This window comes from Schistocerca serialis, chromosome 6 (assembly GCF_023864345.2).
Source record: "Schistocerca serialis cubense isolate TAMUIC-IGC-003099 chromosome 6, iqSchSeri2.2, whole genome shotgun sequence".
Classification (NCBI taxonomy): Eukaryota; Metazoa; Arthropoda; class Insecta; order Orthoptera; family Acrididae; genus Schistocerca; species Schistocerca serialis.
Window position 1 is genome coordinate 25,254,201 of NC_064643.1, and position 18,887 is coordinate 25,273,087.

The window sequence follows — 18,887 nt, forward strand, 5'->3', positions numbered from 1 at the left end:
CACAACTGAAATGTGGCTTGTATTGTACCTGACCGAAGGAAATGAGAGGGTATCACTGAATCACTGAAATGGCTAAATAGCTTAAAGTCGTTTGGAACAGTAAGTACAGGAATGCCACAAGGGTCTGTGCTGAGCCCTTAGCTCTTTCTTATTTTTATTCCACTTTGTACAAAAGCTACTAGCAAATTTACTCTCTTTGCTGACAATACATCCCTTTTAGTTGAAAGCACACCTGACAGTGACATTACAACGTCTGCCAACTTTGTGTTCCATGATCTCCATAGGTGGTTCAGTTAAAATGGCATGGTTTTAAATTTAAAAAAAAGCTGGGTTCATTTCCATGGGTCTCAGAAAGTTCAGGAGGATATGTGTCTAAACCATAGTGATCATTATATACTGCAAGTTCGTTCTTCAAAATTTTTAGGCCTTCACATCGACAAGAAACTATATTGGTCTTGCCATATTCTGGACTTTTAGTTCAGCAAGTTATGCTTTAAATATTGTAGCAGCAACTGCTAATACTGACACTGTTAAGGCTACTTATTTGGCTATTTTCATTCATTTTTGCCATATAGCGTAATATCTTGGGGTAACCAACCAATGGCAAATAAAGTATTTGCTTAGAATTCTGACTGCTCTTTTCTGAGTCACAGAGTTATCAGAAATCGTTCCTGCAGAAAACACTTTAAAATACATAAAATATTATCAATGACCTTACATTACACCCCATCTCTTATATGCTTTTTAATTAAAAACCTACCATGAACAAAATCAATAGTGCTTTCATGACTACAAGACAAGGTCAAAACATGACTTGCATGTCGACAGAAAAAACTTGAGTCAACTACAAAAGATGTAAACTGCTCAAACATAAAAAAATCTTAGCAATGTAATGACACAGTTTAAAAGTAAATTAAAGATTATCTTGTGGAAAACTTTTTTACTCTTTTAACGAAATCTTTAATGTAAACATATCTTCATCATAATTTAGATATGACACATTGTACTTGCAACATTTGCTGTTACCAATTGGTAATCACAACCTATGTTAGCATTGAAATTTTTTCTCAGGTTGATGATGTACTTAAATTCTCTCTACCTTTTAACTTGTAATGTATAATAATTGAAATTTATTATGTGATTGTTTTATACCTCTGTTCACTTTTGGAAATGCCTAAGCTTGTAATTATTAGCGTATTTTCTTCCTGTACAAATCACAATTTGTATCTTTTGGGATCTGAAAGTATTGTCTTCATGTTCCTTGTCCATGTAATTCTCTTGTACATTGGATCAACAGAACACGAACAAATAAATAAAATGATATAAAATTTAAACTCCTATTTTGCATATAAGAGTGGCACAGAGTGTATTTGTTCCTTATTTATGTAGAAAGCCATGTCACGAGAAGGAATTTTTGGCGTGATATCCATGGGTCTCTTAGTTTCGATAACCATATCTTAATACAACTGGCCTGCCATATCCTTGATACAGTCGGAAAATAATACGTGTAACACACTGTTAAATTACTGAAGCAGACCTTGTGAAGTTTTCTGTGGATGGTTTCTGCTGCAGGAGGAAGTCAAATGAAGTGGCGTACGTTGTCACATGAGGCATATTGTTAAGGGATCCTAGATGGGCGCAAATTTTGCCGGCCGACCGATTGACCAATTTCGTGACGTTGTACACACGTCCGGAGCGATCGACGCAGTCTACACAGGTCCCAATCGATTGCACTCAAACAAATCACAACAGCGCTGCGCTGTTCACTGAGTTTTATATCCTACGAGATCCCGCTTGGTTTTGGGGTTTGCCTTTGTAATTTTAGAGGTAACAAGGTCAAAAAAAAAAAAAAAAAAAAGCCGAGAGAAAGCTGTGGGCAAAGAACTGCCTAATGCAAGGAAAGAAATTCACGCATAGTCTGTTACTTAAGCAGCTGGGAACCGATGGTTTTAGTAAATATCTAAGAATGAATGAATCATGCATTTCGGAGCTGCTGAACTCCGTCAAACCATTCTTAACGAAAAAGAATACAGGCATGCGAGAGGCTTTCAGTGGCCAAAAATCGTAATGTAGGTAACAGCAACATACAGAGGTTAAGATGACCTCAAATTCAATAGTGTTGTATTCCCACAGTTATTACCTACAATGATGCCTGAAACTTCCACCGTGGTTTATAGTTCACTGAGGAAATGTGGTAAAGCAAATAAATAAAATAAAAGAAATTCATGTAAACGTTATCAATTTATTTATGCATGTAATTTTGAAGACAACTTGTAAAATTAAGAAATTGAATTCGAATTCCTGAAAGAAATACTACACATGATGGTGATCTAATAAATACAACAACAGATACATAATAAATGAAGCATTTAACAACTTCTTTAACGAAAAAAAAATTCCACACTTTGCTCCTCGTAGCAGAGGGCTTCAATATTTGCTGGGCCTTTTCAGCACTTGCAACGTCGAAACTAAGAGTATTTTCTGAATTAACTTCCATTGAACATTTCGGTTTTTAGATTTCATTTCAGATAAGTATTGGAAATAAAACCATGAAAGAGAAATACAAACATGTAAATTAGTTAAAAAAATGAAAAAAATCCTTCATTTCTTGCATTTGTATTGCTATAAGCCTCGCACAATATGTTCCACAAACATCTGCAGTCTTTATATTTCTACATAAACTCCATCCTTGAAGTAACGCCCTCCTCACGCCATACCATGTATGTTAGAAGTTCGACTTTTGACACTGTGCACGAGACTAAATGCTGTTCTGTCAGGCAGTTGGCAAGCCTCTTAAGCAAATTCAGGAGGTTGTAAGTTGCAGTAGTTTCTTGGAGTTTAAGTATTCATTTCTTGGTCTCCCTCTACGATTTTTAACCTTACATCTTCCTGAATCTGCTTGAGTATTCAACTGTTAGTCTCCCTATACGATTTTTAACCACACACTCGCCTCCATTACTAAATTGGTGATCCCTTGACGTCTCAGAATGTATCCTGTCAACCAATCCCATCTTTTTGTCAGGTTGTGCCACAAATTTCTTTTCTCCTCAATTCTATTCAGTACTACTCGTTAGTTACCTGATCTGCACATCTAATCTACATCATTCTTCTGTAGCACCATGTTTCAAAAGCTTCTATTCTCTTCTTGTCTAAACTTAAATCTATATTCGATCTTAACAAATTTCTCTTCTTAATGAACGCTTTTCTTGCCATTGCCAGTTTACATTTTATATCCTCTCTGCTTCGGCCATCATCAGTTATTCTGTTGCCCAAATAACAAAACTCGCCTTTACTCTAAGTGTCTCATTTCCCAATCCAATTCACTCTGCATCATCTGATTTAATTCCACTACATTCCATTATCCTTGTTTTGCTTTCGTTGATGTTCATCTTATATCCTCCTTTCAAGGTACTGTCCATTTCATTCAACTGCGCTTCTAAGTCCTTTGTAATTCTGTCAGAGACAGCAGTGTCATTGGCAAACCTCAAAGTTCTTATTTCTTCTCCCTGAACTTTAATTTCTCCTCCAATTTTTTCTTTCCTTTCCTTTCCTGTTTGCTCAACGCACAAACTGAATAACATTGTCTCACTCCCTTCTCAATGTTGTAGCCTGTCCTCTTGTAGCAGTAAGATACAGGGAGTGAAAAGCTAGTTACAACTTCCACTTCTTCAGAATTTGAAGGAGAGTATTCCAGTTAACATTGTCAAAAGCTTTCTCTAAATCTACACACGCTATAAACGCAGATTTGCTTTTCCGTAACTCATCTTCTAAGGTAAGTTGTAGAGTACTCAAGTGTTCCCACATTTTGCCGGAATCAAGTGTTCCCACATTTTGCCGGAATCCAAATTGTTCTTCCCCGAGGTTGGCTTCTATTAGTTTTTCCATTTTTCTGTAAGGAATTCGTGTTATTATTTTGCAGTTGTGATGTATTAAAGTAATATTTCAGTAGTATTCGCACCTATCAGCAACTGCTTTCTTTGGAATTGGAATTATTATATTCTTCTGGAAGTCTGAGGGTATTTCGCCTGTCTCATACATCTTGCACACCAGATGCAAGACTTTTGTCATGGCTGGCTCTCCCAAGGCTATCAGCAGTCCTGGTAGAATGTTGTAAGTGAAAACAAGGCTTCAGGCGTAGACGTCTTTCTATCAAATTCTTCTCACAGTATCATGTCTCCTCTCTCATCTTTCTCTGTGTCGTCTTCCATTTCTATTACATTGGTTGTAAGTTCACCTCTCTTGTATAGACCCTTTATATACTCCTTCCACATTTCAACTTTCCCTTCTTTGCTTGTGACCGGTTGCCATCTGAGCTCTTGATATCATACAGGTGCTTCTCTTTCTCCATTGGCCTCTTTAGTTTTCCTGTAGGCATTAGCTATCTTTCCTCTGGTTCCTTACGTTTGTCCTCTAGCTGTTCTTGCTTAGTCATTTTGCTCTTCCTGTCAGTCTCATTTTTTAGACGATTGTATTCCCTCTCGCCTGCTTCATTTACTGCATTTTTATATTTTCTCCTTTCATCGATTAATTTCAGTATCTCCTGTGTCACCCAAGGATTTCTACTAGGCCTTGTCGTTTTATCTGTCTTATCCTCAGCTGCCTCCACTGTTTCATCTCTCAAAGCTACTCATTCATTTTCCACTGTATTCCTTTCCCCTGTCCACGTCAATCATTCCCTAATGTTTCCAACTGCATACTCTTTTGCAATTTCTTTAGTTCAATCTACAATTCAAAGCCAATAAATTATGGCCAGATTCCACATCTTCCACTCGAAAATGTTTTACAAATTAAAATCTGATTCCAAAATCTCTATCTTATGTAAAGATTTCAGATTGATTGTGTACATGGAAGAGACCTGGAGACACGACTATACAGTCTTCTTTCACAATTTTTAAACCATCTATTAGTGATCATTAAATTATGCTCTACCAGGTGGTTTCCTTTTTCATTCCTTCCTGCCAGTCCACATTCACTTACTATTTTTCCTTATCTTCCTTTTCCTACTACTGAATTCTAGTCCTGCATCAAAATTAAATTTTCGTCTCCCTTAACTACCTGAATAATTTCTTTCATCTGATTATACATTTCTTCAAATTCTGCATCATCTGTGGAGCTTGTTGGCATATAAACTTGTAAGACACAAAACCGATACCCACCACAGTCAATCTTGGCTACAATGATGTGTTCACTAAGCTGTTCACAGTAGCCTAACCCTATTCCTATTTTCTTATTCACTATTGAACCTATTCCTGCATTACCCCTATTCAGTCTTACATATATAACCCTGAGTTCGCCAGAGCAGAAATCCTGTTCCTCCTGTTACCGATCTTCACTAATTCCCCCTATATCTAACTTCAACCTATCCATTTTCCTTTTCAATTTTCGAACCTCCCTGCCTGATTAAGGGAACTAACATTCCTCACTCTGTTACATAGAACGCCAGTTTTGGTTTTCCTGATGACAGCATCGTCGTGAGTAGACCAGCCTAGAGATTTGAATAGAGGAATATTTTACCTCCGGAATATTTTACCCGAGAAGATGCCATCATCATTTAACCATACAATAGAGCTGCATGTCCTCGGGAAAAATTATGGCTGTAGTTTCCCCTCACTTTCAGTCGTTTGCGGTACCAGCAGAGCGAGGCTGTTTTGATTCATGTTACAAGGCCAGATCAGTCAATCATCCAGACTGTTGTTCCTGCAACTGCTGAAAAGGCTGCTGCCCCTCTTCAGGAACCACACGCTTGTCTGGCCTCTCAACAGATACCCCTCCGATATGGTTGCACCTATGGTACGGCTATCTGCATCGCTGAGGCACGCAAGTCACCCCACCAATGGCAAGGTCAATGGTTCATGGAGCGGTATGTGGAACGAAAAGCATTTAAGAAGCTCCCTCTTAGATAAATAACTGTGCCAGTCATGTGAAGTACCTTCTAACTTGTGCGAAAAATTACAATTCACTGCCTGAAATGTAAACTTCTTCCTTTGCTGTTGAAAGTAACAGAAACAACGGAAAAAAACACCGGCAAGAGTATGTCTATACCAGTACCAGAATATACTTTGTCTGCATGTATATTGTTTCTTTGAAGGTGTTCTTGTTTGGAAGGGATGTCTCTTAAAATAACTAGCTTGTAAATTTTCTTTTATACGTTATAGGCGGCTGACAATGAGACTAAGTAACCTTTTGATTCTTTCTTACGTGTGCGTGTCTTTTATATATATTTTCTTCTGACGACGAGTGGTAGTTTGTTTTTACCAGATAATCAATGTGTTTTCAATATCCACTCGCATTTTCTGTGTTTCATGTTTATTTTGTAAATTTATTGATTATAACAATACCCAGAAGGTCTCAGAGACGTGAAGGTGAATTTAAAAAGTCTTACTATCACCAGGACTCGAACCAGAATTGTCACGTATGTTATCTTCGCCCTCTACTGGGACGAATAATATGGGATACCTTTATCTTTGTTCTGTGTCATAAGCCTCCTAAAATATTTAAACGCGCCGCTCACGCATTATGTGACATTTACCATCAATAACGTGTACGTTTTCGAGAGAATCTCATTGTACTAGTGTTTTGGAGTGACTGACGACGAGCTTTTGTCGGACGGTTGGCACGACAGTGCTGCACAAAGCATAATTTGTACGGCGAAACGAACGCCCAGGTGACGTTGGCGAAACGGAGTGGACAATCGAATCGATCGCTCAACTAACTGATGCGTATGAGGGCCCTCTAAAAGCACAAAAGCTGCCAGGCAGAAACAACATCTAACATGCGAGTTTTTCAGTTCATATCAGGATTAGTGTCAACCACTTCCTTCTTTTCAAGTACATATATTGGCGATGTGACAGTTTCTTGTAGCCAATGGGAAGTAGGTTAAGATAAGGCCGGTATTACACTATCAAATTTCTTCGTCAAAGATTTGATCAAAGATGTGATCCAATATTCCGTCAAATATATTTGACAAAGATCTTTGATGACAATGTAATACCCCGTCTAGCGCTACGTCAAAGTTCAAGACGTCTGACAAAAACAAATTGTTATTTACCGCAGCAGCTGCTTGTACCACAATTGCCGTGTATGCACATGTGATACAGAAGCGGGGGAAAAAAGGAAACGTACCTGGGTGAAGCCATGGGTTTCACGATGAGACCAAAAAAGCATTCAACAAAACTTGTTATGTGAGCTAATAGTGGAAGACGTCAAGTCGTACATCAATTACTTGCGAATGGATGAGCATACTTTTCAGTATGTGCTCAGTGAAGTGATTCCTCATGTCTCAAAACACAATACTCACCTAAGAACTGCTATATCTGCAGAAGACAGGCTCACTGTAACACTTCGATTCCTTGCTAGTTACTCTAGCTTACAGTACAGCACTCGGATTCCACAGTGCACATTAAGTAAAATAATACCTGAAACATGTGAAGCCATTTATAAAGCACCAAAGGACCATTGTCTGAAGGTAAATAAATGTTCAATACAGTTTCTGTCCATTAAGATAAATTGTTATTTTATTTTATTCACATAGCAAATTTCAATTGATGTGTGAAACCACAAAATTAATAGAGATGTATGAGGCGGATGAGGCGCTTTACAATGTGAGGCACCCTGATTATAAAAATAGATTATGAAGATTAGAGAGATACAAAAATTATATACATATAAAATCGAGTCTTCTTCCTCTATTCCAGCCTGCTGCAAGGCAACCTGGATATACCCAGAGGCAGACGGTTGTGCTTGGGTTGTCACATGCAGCAAATCCCACCTGTCCATTAAATTCCGCTCCAGACAGTGCATTGTGGCAGTGGTGAATTCCTTGCCACCCACTTTTTCCATTCCATGCAGATCTGCTGTGATGTGGGCGCCAAGGGTACTGTAGCGGTCTTCTTGGACAGGCATGGTTCTGGCAGCATCAGCCATAGCCTTAAGTGTCCTGCTGGCCTCCACCATCACATCTGTTGCCACGTCTGGTGTGACTTCCCTCCTTTAAGTGGGAGGCCGCTCTTGACGCAGGGGCTGGGGCTGTGCCTCGCTACATGCGACAGGCTCTTGCATCTCATGCTAAAAAATAAGAGATAAAAGCTATTAGTTACGTACTTCCTTGCACATACATAAATCTTATGTATTTACAGGTACCCACAAGCAGAGGAGAGTGGGAGCAAATAGGATTTCAAGAAGAAGTGGAACTGTTATAACACTATAGGAGCAATGGACGGAAAGCACATTCATATTAAATGTCCACAAGCTAGTGGATCTCACTTTTGCAGTTACAAATCCTTCAACAGTATCATTTTATTTGGCACGGTAGATGCTTCCTACAAATTTTTGTATGTTGATGTAGGAACTAATGGGCGTGTCGGTGATGCTGGAGTGTTTTCAAAAAGCAAACTGACCGATCTATTCTCAACATTCCTGAAGGCAGGAAGCTTGGGAACACAAACATTACAACTCCAATGGTAGTACTGGCAGATGACACATTTCCTCTTGAGTTATAACATTATGGAGCCATACCCCTTAAAAGGAATCACAAAAGAAGAAAAGGTTTTCAATTACAGACTGTCACGAGGAAGAAGATTAGTGGAGAGCAGCTTTGGTATGCTTGCAAATCGTTTCAGGATTTTTCTTACTACCATTAATCTGCCTCCGGAAAAAGTTACCACAATTACACTGGCTGCCTGCACATTGCACAACTTGTTAACTGAGAGAAGAAAACACTTGTACACTCGTCAGGAAACAGTGTCTGCCGTAGTAGGAGACTGTGTCTCAAGATAAGTGCAAAGCACTGAGGACCTATAGCGAATGGAACCAATACCTTGCCAAGCTGCTTCTGGACGTCCAGTACACAGGAGACCAGTTAGAGAATACTTCAAGACATTTTACAATGGCGCTGGAAAAGTGCCCTGGCAACATAATCACATTTAGTTATGTAAAATCTAAACAAATGTGCATACCTCAAACATTTCTTCGAACGTTGGTGTGGAACCTTCACTTTCACTTTCTGTGCTTTCTATGTTGCAAACACTCTCGTCCGCCTCTGTTGCCTGGTCCAGAAATTTCCGCATGTGGAACCAGTACCCTTGTGGAGTATACGCCGCCTGTGCATTGGCTCCACTTTTGCTTTTATGCATCTGCAATATTAGTAATAAAAATAATGTAAACTACTTATAGGTTACGTAAACATTATTGTATGCTTCAAGTCGCTGCAGTGAACAAATGAATGCTAATCATTTGTATGGCATGTAAACTTTACTTGCATAAATAACAATAAATGAATATGTCAATACGTACTTTTGCTTTCTCGTACGACTAACTTGTGCGGAGACCACTAATCTTCATGTCCTCAGCCGTACATCCAGGCCGTATGTCACGGCTAATAATCTCCACAATACTTTTGTAACTCTCCAATCTTATTAATCTATTTTTATAATCAGGGTGCCTCACATTGTAAAGCGCCTCATCCGCTTCATAAATTTCTATTAATTTTGTGGTAGACGCCACACACCAACTGTACTTTGCTGCCATGTTCACAGACACTAAAGATGACAGAACGCTGCAGTGATGCTAGTGCTCCGCGTGTTAACATATCGCATAGCAGTGAACAGAAGACAAGCGATTTCTTTGATCAAATCTACGGCGAGGCCCTAGATTTGATCAAATATTGGACAACATTTGTCAAAGTTCCCTATTACACCATCAAATATCTTTGACAAAGATATTGGACAAAGAAATTTGATAGTGTAATACCGGCCTAACCAATGAGAGACGAGGATCGAGGAAACTGTTCGGAGCGCTGGAACTGAAACTGATCGACAGAAGTTCATCGTGGTTTCCTCGAATATTCAGCAACACGCATTCGACATTAATTACTACTTTGTAGTGGAGGCTGCGATGAAATATAGGGTTGTAATGTAGGCCAAGGTTCTTTTATTGAACTGCTTTTCAGCTTAGCAAAATTTGTAGCTTAGACGCAGCTGTTTAAAGTTTCGTAGTTACAGCAGTTGGATAGAGAGGAGTCCTCCATACGAGTAATTGGCTTTGGCGAGTGACGTAAAAAACATGGAACAAACATCGTAAATATTATGTTCATTGTGACGTCACATAAATGTGGATTTCTTCAACGCGATAAAAACAGCGAGTTAAAAAAAAAAAGTTACAACGTCGCAAATAAACACTTAGGACTGCGAATATTCTAGTGAAAGAAATAATTTTTAGAGCGAAAAAGGAATCGAGTAGGTCCCATCGTAAAAACACACTGTATCGCTATAACGGACGTCAGATCATAAAATTTGAAGTGGAAAGAAGTGAGATCATTTCATTATGAATTTACAAATACTGTAGGTGAACTGTTAGTCACTAAATCGAATCATAACCAAGAACTGTAACTGCCGCTATCTGTTAAAAACGCCAGAAACTATCAAAATGAAAAATACACATTAATTTCCTGAAAATACAGCCCATGTAACAGAAAACAACATGCTACTAAACGAAAGAGCTATAACTATCATTCAAGAAAAGTAAACTAGAAATACACTTACAGGCTGCTTTTCCAAAGTCTGCTACTGTTGATAATCACTCCCATGACTCTCGGAAATAATATTTGCTTCCCGAATAACCGTCGCTCATATTATACTCAGAAACCGCGAAATATTTATAATAAATAATTACTCGTGAATCGAATCATATTCAGAAATAAGCCAAACAAGCATCACAACGAACGAAGTGATAAAGTTAAATCGTTACTCTGTTATCAGCCAGTGACAATAGTAGTCATTCGTAAATAATATTAGCTGCAGTTTTCTATTAAATAATTCTTAATGAACCTCATAGTTAAAATATTTGACAAAGTCTTAAATACAAGTCGGATATTGCGAAGAGCATAATATATCACGACATACGATGCAGATAACCAAACGGCATTCGTTTCCTTCGACACCTCAACGAAATTTTCGCATTACACCTAACACACTACTCCTACCACATATAGTTGTCTTGGCTTTAACGAGAAAACTGTTGAACTAAACTGACAGCAGAAAAGCTTTCTGTGATGACGTCTCATTCGTTGGCTTCGCCAATTCACAATTAAACTGCTGCATTCCAACCTAAACTACACCTCAGGCTCCAATGCAGATCAGTGCGTCACCACAAACTCTTTGTCCATTGAACGATTCGTTGGGTTCGCCACCTCACAACGAAACTGTTGCATTCCAACCTGATCTAGACCTCGAGTTACGCTACAGATCAGTGTGTCACCACAGAATTTTTTTTTCTCTCAGATTCGGTGGCTTCCTAAACTCAGAACCAAACTGTTGCATTCCAACATAACCTAGACCTCGGTCTACGTTACAGATCAGTGGGTCCCCACCGAAATTTTTTCCACTGTCAGATTCATTGGCTTCGCGAATTCCAACCTGACCTAGACCTCTGGGTAAGGTATAGATCAGATGTATCACCAAAGAAATCTTTTCCGCTGTCTGGTTTTTAGTTGGCAAAACCAACAAATCTAATTGTTGCGTTCCAACCTAACTTAGACCTCAGGTTACGCTACAGATCAGTGTGTCACCACAGGTACCTTTTCGACTATATTATGCTTTGCCAACTCACATGCAAATCGTCACTTTCTTTGCTAACCTAGACCTCCAGCTAAACCAGTCCATATTGTGACATTACGCTGGACTATTGACTCAGGAGGTAACTTCTCTCTCGGAAATTGCAGTTCGTCAATTTCTATAAAACCACCGGCCGACCAATTCTGTTCCTTCTCATAACAAAATGCAAATAAACTTCCAGGCAAAACGAACGCCAGTCTGTAACAGTTTTATAGTCTGCTTCTGCCCCATGAGCAGCAAACCAAATAGGAGATCTGAAACAAAAATATAAGAAAGTAATAAAATACTTTTCGTAGGAAGCCTTCATACCTCAAATCTTGGTAGCGGTCTTGCGGTAGCGTTCTCGCTTCCCGCGCACGGGGTCCCGGGTTCGATTGCCGGCGGGGCCCGGGATTTTCTCTGCCTCGTGATGACTGGGTGTTGTGTGTCTTTCATCATCATTTCATCCCCATCGACACGCAAGTCGCCGAAGTGGCGTCAACTCGAAAGACTTGCACCAGGCGAACGGTCTACCCGGAGGGAGGCCCTAGCCACACGGCATTTCCATTTACCTCAAATCATACCTTTCTAACAAACAGACCACCACACACCATCTTTTGGACAGTCCCATATAAACGAATAGCTCATGTGTTTCTCCGAAACCTTCGAAAATGTCACAAACACTACATTTACAATAACTAAACTAAACTCCTCCCTGACACGCCATGAAGGCCCAAAGGTACTGACCAGCCACCATGTCATCCTCAGCTCATAGGCATCATCACTGGATGCGGATATGGAGGGGCATATAGTCAGCACACGGCTCTCCCGGCCGTATGTCAGTTTCCGAGACCGGAGCCGCTACTTCTCAATAGAGTAGCTCCTTAGTTTGCCTCACAAGGGGTGAGTCCATCCCATTTGCCAACAGCACTCGGTAGACCGGATGGTCACCCATTCAAGTGCTAACCCAGCCCACACTTACAATAGCAAGCAATTAAATTGTACTGTCTGGCGAAGCTGTTTGGTGAACTGAAATGAATGTCATCAATCTCACTATAGCGGAACAAAGTAGATGAATACGTTGCACCCCATTCCTGCTACTTTCCACATCTTCAAAATCAGCAGCAGAACTTGGCCCCACACTTGCCCCATATCTCGCAATGCTACCAATACTTGAAAAGCAATTTCAAATCCCACGCAAAGATTAACAAATTATTTTCTGAATAAACCAACGAGATTACACAGGAATTCAATTTTAAATACGCCCCAAAATGTGACGCCACAGCAGCCAGTACGTCACAGGTTAAAGTCGATCGGCTAGTATCGAACATTCCTCTAGAACTACTTTTGTTTTTCTCAAATTGTAATAACCTGATATGCCCAATAGCCTTGTAAAAGTAGTCCACAAATGAATAAAACAACATCAATTCGGCTACTACTACTAAAGTATCGTCAGGAATTGTAATTAAGTGTGATGAGAGTAAGCGTCATTTTCATATGGGATATTGCAATGCAACCAACACGAGAAACAACAAAATTTAATAATTTCTGAAAATGCAATGATCGTCACTTTTGCTACACAGTATTTGAAAAAGACCAGCTTATCATGAAACTAGGTGCTGATTTGACAGTTGTACAAGTGGAGTTGGGAGTTTTAGGAGCTGCAGTCTGCAGTAGCAATGCGCTGAAGAGCTAAAGAAACTGGTACACCTACCTAATATTGTGTGGGGCCTCCGCAATCAAGCAGAAGTTCGGCAACACGACGTGGCATGGACTGGCTAATGTCTGAAGTAGTGCTGGAGGGGATTGACACCATGAATCCTGCAGGGCTGTCCACAAATCCGTAAGATCTCTTCTGAACAGCACTTCACAAGCCATCCCAGATACGCTCAATAACGTTCATGGGTGGGGAGTTTGGTGGCCAGTGGAAGTGTTTAAACTCAGAAGAGTGTTCCTGGAGCCACTCTGTAGCAATTCTGGACGTGTAGGGTGTTGCAGTGTCCTGCTGGAACCGCCCGAGTCTGTCGGAATGCACAATAGACATGAATGGATACAGGTGATCAGACAGGATGCTTACATACATGTCACCTGTCAGAGTCGTATCTAGACGTATCAGGGTATCACTACAACTGCAGTCCTCTGCTGACATGCAGGGTCCAAGGAATCGTGATGTTGTATCGAGCGGATGGACGTGTATGGGAATGGAGACAATTTGAAAAGAGACTTGTCTGACCAGACATCATGTTTCCAGTGTTGGTGTTGACGGGCCCAGGCGAGGCATAAAGTTTTGTGTCATGCAGTTATCAAGGGTACACGACTGGGTCTTCAGCGTGGAAAGCCCAGACTGATGATGTTCCATTGAATAGCTTGCATGCTGGTACTTCTTGATGGCCCAGCACTGAAATCTGCAGCAATTTGCAGAAGGACACTGAACGATTCTCTTCAGTTGTTGTTGGTCCCATTCTCGCACGATCTTTTTCTGGCCACAGCAATGTCGGAGATTTGATGTTTTACCAGATTCCTGATATTTATAGGACACTCGTGAAATGGTCATATGGGAAAATCCTCGAACCATCGCTACCTCGGAGATGCAGTGTCCCATCGCTCATGCACCGAATGTAACACCACGTTCTTGACAACCTGCCATTGTAGCAGCACTAACCACTCTAACAACTGCGCCAGACACACGTTGTCTTACGAGGGGAGACCCAAAAATACCCTGAATTTCTTTCTAGAAAGCATATACTTTATTGTTTTCAAATACAACCTTAATCTCCTTCGAAGTACTCTCCATTAGCATTAATACACTTGTCCAAACGTTCATTCCAGTAGTCAAAGCACCTTTTAAATTCGTCCTCTTTGTACATGCTAGCACTTTGATGACATTGCGTTTTACGTCTTCCACATCCGCAAAACGCTTCCCTCTCAAGTCTCTTTTCATCCTCGGGAATAGGAAGAAGTCCGAGGGTGCTAAATCCGGCGAATAGGGCGCGTGGGTCAAGGTAGTCGTCTTCGTTGAGGCCAAAAACTGGCGAACGCTGAGAGCCTATAAAATAAATAAAATAAATTAATAAATAAAAATATATTGTTATTTAGATATTGATTATTCTATCTGTATGATGGTGATTGTGATTGCAATTGTATTGGCTTATCTGGAACGTGGACGTTTAATTATTCGGTATCAGACGCTTGACAATGGCTTTTACGTAAAGGCAATGTTACTCGTAGTTGACCGTGAAATAAAACTGAATAATCGGACTTCGTAATTAAATCGTTTCCAAAGACTGCTGCGGTAGGTGCGGACTCATAATCTAAATCTCAATATTACAATAATTTGCCAGCCATGCCAATACGTCGTACAGAGGTGATTGTCTACTAAACATAAAAAAGTTACACAGTTAGATAAATCAGATATATTCAATGAATAAGCCTACAGTTCATAATCCTACTTACTTTTATAAATATAAATTCTTTACAGAATCGAGTGCCTAGTGTGGTTGCAACTCGCAGTATTCTTCTATAACATGAAATATGGCGGTGTGCCAGACAATAAAAAAAAATACGTGCTTCTCGCACCACTTCAACCAGAGCTCTCTCTCTCTTAATCAAACATAAGAGTAACATAATTGTGCTTTTGTTTTATCAGCGACACAGCGCTGCAGTTGTGTGCCATAGGCTTTATTTATTTGTCACTGATTATTTATTTAATTAATATTTCGCGTTTCTGAGGAAACTCACGCTCGGCATGCAAATGTGCCTTTATATTGCCCCCTGAATTGCGAGGCGAAAGAACACACCTGCAGGCGAGCAACTCACCTAAAGGCACAAGAAAATCTAAGTTATCTACAACTATTTACATGACTTACATTACACATTATACACATTATATACAAAATTTGAATGACGCGGGTGCACCGTAAAAGTTCTAATGTTGGCAGATAGAGTGCGCGCATGCGCAGAAGCGTCTGTGTAACTGCGGCACTGCCGTTATATCATACAGTTAGATCACGCGGCACAGTATTGCAGATCATATTGTTCGTGTGCGCGCGTTTTTCAGTCGTTGCACAAAGAAAATATTCAACCAAGATTACATATGAAGACTACATTCTATGACAGGTAACTTAGTTTTAAATTTACAATATTTATTATAACACAATACAACTTAGATTGTTGAATGTTCTTAATTACATAGTATTGTTTTGAAATACTTCAAAGAAAAATGTCCGTATTTTTCAGGTGCGTTGACCTATACACATCGTGTCGTTATTACAGTTCATATTCATCCGCTGCACAATAATTTTTTACAGGTTAGTATCGTCGTGGTAAAGTTTTTTTGATCACAGTAACATCGTTGTATAACAACGTTATTAATACATAAGCGTGTCCATTTCTCATTTCCATTATAGTCGTAGTGATGCAGTTGGTTGTGACTAAAAGCATTGCTTATTACAGATCAGACGTGACCCGTCGAGTAATTGGTCCACGTGCAGTTCGTTTTTTACATTCCGTGGAAGCTTGGCTGCAGAACCTCGGACGGCACATAGCTGGCGTCGATCCTTGGACAGTCCAGGTAAGAGTGTACGTCACATTTCGAGAACATTTCATTCCCTGAAGTTCCAACCAAAATTCTTCCACCCGTCGTGTTGTTTTCTGGACAGGCACTTTGTGTCCATTTAATCCAGTTAACATCTTGAAGTTGGGTACTGTAGTAATGTCACCAGACGATGCACGAATTATGCACTTCACATTTTCAGTTTTTTGCTGAATATAGCTCACCTAAATGTTCGTAGTTATTAATCAAGGAAATCGTTCATCGCGTTTACATAGATACGCTGCATAATGAATGGCATTAACAGTTTCTTTCACATAGGTTTCCGCGTAGTTGCAGAGTTAGTAATGTTCGTTAATGTCCGTGAACAGTGGTTCACTATGCAATGTCTTTTTGGCACTCGTTTTGTTCAAATTTTTACATAGTAACAGTTACACTATACATCAGTTAAAAAAATAAGTAATTATACATACACACGTCACATATTTTCTTAGCATAAACATAATATAGTTGCACATAAACATGTTTACATCATCATTACATCGCTATAGGTTATTACATTGTGTCACATTTGATTTCATGAATTGCAGATGTTTACATCCTCTTTAGCGGTTTTGCTGGGATATTATCGATGTTTTTTGTGATGTCATCTGAAATTAAGATAGGTTAGACACAACATTCATTACATCAGTAGGCAAGACCAGGCGTTTTCACTACTCAATAAATATTCAAAATAGTAAGAGAGAGAAAATGTTCGATTCCTCGCGTTTTGTGCGTGTGTGTAGAGTGTCTGTGTGGCCTTGACTACTGATAGATGCTTTTCGTGTTGAGAGATGTGTGTCTAATCTATTTCTCAAAGTAAAAGATCGCTTCACAGATGACGTCTGTCAGTTCGTCAGGTGTCACACCAAGTCAGTGGTACCTTCAGTAACAAATGTTCCGTGAAAAATTAATATGTCATCCACTGCTACGTAATCATAAATTTTACTTTAATATTCCGTCCTTCAGGTGGAGGCGCGCGCTGAAAGAAGAGTTCTTCTGTCTTCAACTGCGTCACTGGAACCGCTGAAATGAAAATTTCTATACTACTTATTATCTGTGTTGTAACAACAGAGTTTTTCGTGTTGCTTAGCAATATTTTGATGGGTATGACCTTGACATTATTCAGCATGAAATGCTCTAAGATCTCGGTGTGCGTATAGCCCAATAATTTTGTTAGTTCTAGGATGTTGTAACAGATACGCACCAGGATGCGGTATGTTAACAATTATATAAGGTCCTTCATATAGCAGACGCCACTTAGCGTTGCGTCGTTTGAGTGCTACAGATTTATGATGAGTACGAGGTAGTACAAGCATTCCTACCTCGAATTTTTGTTTTCTTTTTATTATGTTTCTGTGATGTTTGTTTCGTATTTGTGCGTGATGTGTCAATGTAGTCAATACTTCTTTTATTTTCTGTTCAGGTGTGATTTCCTTGTCTGACAACTTAGGTAATGGTTCTATCCACTGATCGTTCTGTTTGCAATTGAACATGATCTCGTTAGGTGTGTAATTCGTATCGTAAATATTTAAGCTATTGTGTACGTCTTCGAAAAGACTTAGGTAGGACACCCAATTAGTATGTTTTGATGAAATATAGGTCCTCATGAATCGATTTAATTCTCGGAAAAGTCTCTCAGTCGCGTTACATTGTGGACTAAACCTCGAAATAAATATACTTTTAATGTTATTGTCCTTCAAGAAATTTCTCCATTTGTACCCAGAGTAGTATGCTGCATTATCTGATAGAATTGCTTTAGGTTTTCCCACGTGCGTCAGGTAATCACTTGAGAATCTTCGTATTAAAGCATTTGCAGTGGCGGATTTTAAAGCATAAAGTTTTACATGTTTAGAAAATATATCGTAAAAAGCTAAGATATATTTGACGCCTCCAGAGCTTGCTGGATGCGGTCCACTGATGTCAGTACACAGAATTTCCAGGGGTTTACTAGGTAAAATAGAATGTAAATCTGTTTTTGTGGATAAATTCTGAGGTTTTGATTTTTGACATATGACACATGTTTTTAGTTCCCTGTAAATTTTTCTTCTCATATTGCTAAAATAACAGTATGTGCTGAGCTTTGCCAAACACTTTTTCGTCCCATAATGACCCCAAACTAAGTGTGTGTGCCAAATTAGATTACGTGCAGACTCTTTGGGAATGCATACACACCAGTTAGTAGCATTTGGATGTCGGCGGTAAAATAACACATCATTGTGTAACTTGTAATACTTAGTCAAAGGATGATTGTGTTTTTCCACCAGTAATGTTATTATCTTATACCAGTGAGGATCAGATTTTTGTAATTCAGCCATGTTTCTGCACATATCAATATAATATTGGTGATACTGCTTGTCTTGCATCAAGAGAATCCTGTAGTCATTTATATTTTCTAAGTCACTGTTGGTATCATTCATACCTTGTGGAAGTCTAGACAAAGTGTCTGCAATGGTGTTGTCCTTACCTCTTATGTACTTAATTTCAAAAGAGTAGTTCTGAAGTGTAACTGCCCATCGTGATAGTCTAGGATGTACAAGTTTACAAGTTAACAAAAATGTCAGGGCCTGGTGATCGGTGTAAATTACTGTATGCTTTCCAAATAAATAATAATTGAATTTCTTGAATGCCCATACTATGGAAAGTGTTTCTAACTCAGTAGTGGAGTATGTACGCTCACATTCAGTTAGAGTGCGACTCGCAAACCCAAT

General features: G+C 39.3%; 1 long non-coding RNA gene across 1 annotated transcript; it reads left to right on the forward strand.

The window, feature by feature from the left end:
• The first annotated feature begins 15,821 nt into the window (after positions 1 to 15,821).
• Positions 15,822 to 17,226, forward strand: LOC126484079 (uncharacterized). The gene is made up of 3 exons (XR_007587805.1): positions 15,822 to 15,895; positions 16,041 to 16,158; positions 17,146 to 17,226. It is a non-coding gene; the product is annotated as an uncharacterized LOC126484079 (long non-coding RNA).
• Positions 17,227 to 18,887: the final 1,661 nt, after the last annotated feature.